Raw genomic sequence first — 1,935 nt, 5'->3', positions numbered from 1 at the left:
TGCAGTGATGTGTGTCAGTCACTGTCTGATCATCTCACGCCATGCTTTTTTCATTCAGGGACCCTCAAGGCTCCAGGGAATTAACAATGAGGATGTTAATTTACTGACTTGAGGTTAAAAACAGCTTTTTCTACTTCTAGAGAGTTTGTTTGTCCCTTAAGGGGAAATGCTTTCTATAGCTTAATATTAAACTCCAATATCTAAGACACTTTTTATGCAATGCATGGGTGTGAATGGTTTAAACATGCATGAAACGTGGGCGAAAAAAATATATGTGAAAGATATATTTGAGTTGCAGTGGCCTACGGCCGACAGACATTGAATAGTGTATCTTGATGTATTTATGAGTCTGGATTTGGATACAGGGATTGTGTTCTCATTGGGAAAACAACAGCAGGAGCTCATACTTTTGACGGAACTGACCGTTTGCAAATGTCGAAGCTATACGGAACATGCAACAATTTTAAAGATTATACTGAGTTACAGTTCAAATAAGGAAATCAGTCAATTGAAATACATTCATTAGCCCCTAATCTATGGGTGGTCCTGGGAGGGCATACGCTCACCTACTGGGAGCCAGGCCCAGCAAATCATTAGTTTTTCCCCACAGTAGGGCTTTATTACAGACATAAATACTCCTCAGCACCCTCTCAGACCATCCCGGGTGTGAAGAAGCCGGTTGTGGAGGTCCTGGGCTGGTGTGGTTACACTTTGTCTGTGGTTATGAGGCCGGCTGGACGTACTTTCAAATTCTCTAAAATGACTTAGGAGGTGGCTTATGGTAGATAAATTAACATTCAATTGCCTGGCAACAGCTCTGGTGGACATTCCTGCAGTCAGCATTCCAATTGCACGCTCCCTCAAACCTTGAGACATCTGTGGTATTGTGTTGTGTGACAAAACTGCACATTTTAGAGTGGCCTTTTATTGTCCCCAGCACAATGGGCACCTGTGTAATGATCATGGTGTTAAATCAGCTTATTGATATGCCACACCTGTCAGGTAGATGGATTACCTTGGCAAAGGAGAAATGCTCTCTAACGGATGTAAGCTTTTTGTACATATGGAACATTTCTGGGATCTTTTATTTCAGCTCATGGGACCAACACTTTACATGTTGCGTTTATATTTTTGTTCAGTATAATTGTAGCTTTACCAGAAAGTGGTCTTTGGTTCTGATGTTAGTGAGAAGAGCCTGTTGAGTCAATTGTCCATTCAACACTCCTGCGATATCTGAGAGAGGGTTCTGCTCTCAGAACTGTTTGACAATTCTGATTTCAATCGAGGCAAGTCAGTTAAGAATAAGTTCTTAATTAAAATGACGGCCTACCCCAGCGATGTTAGGCCAATTGTGCGCCACCCTATGGGACTCCCAATCACGTCCGGTTGTGATACAGCCTGGAATTGAACCAGGGTCTGTAGTGACACCTCTAGCACTGAGATGCTGTGGTGCACTGTACTATCCTCAAAGAAGGTGTTTAGTTTGTCTGGAAGCAATACATCGGTGTCCGTGACGTGGCTGGTTTTCTTTTTGTAGTCCGTAATTGCCTGTAGACCCTGCCACATATGTCTTGTGTCTGAGCCGTTGAATTGTGACTCCACTTTGTCCCTATACCGACATTTTGCTTGTTTGATTGCCTTGCAGAGGGAATAACTACACTGTTTATATTCTGCCATATTCCCAGTCCACTTTCAATGGTTCGCGCTTTCAGTTTTGCATGAATGCCGCCACCCATCCAAGGTTTTTGGTTAGGGTAGGTTTTAATAGTCACAGTGGGTACAACATCTCCAATGCACTTCCTTACAAACTCACTCACCGAGTCAGCGTATAGATCGATGTTATTCTCTGAGGCTGCCCGGAACATTTCCCAGTCCGCATGATCAAAACAATCTGACTGCACGTCGGCAGTTCGTCCATATGTGAATTGGTGGAAC

The sequence above is a fragment of the Salvelinus fontinalis genome, chromosome 9 (assembly GCF_029448725.1).
Source record: "Salvelinus fontinalis isolate EN_2023a chromosome 9, ASM2944872v1, whole genome shotgun sequence".
Taxonomy (NCBI): Eukaryota; Metazoa; Chordata; class Actinopteri; order Salmoniformes; family Salmonidae; genus Salvelinus; species Salvelinus fontinalis.
The sequence above is the reverse complement of the archived record's forward strand: the minus strand, read 5'-3'. Positions refer to the sequence as shown.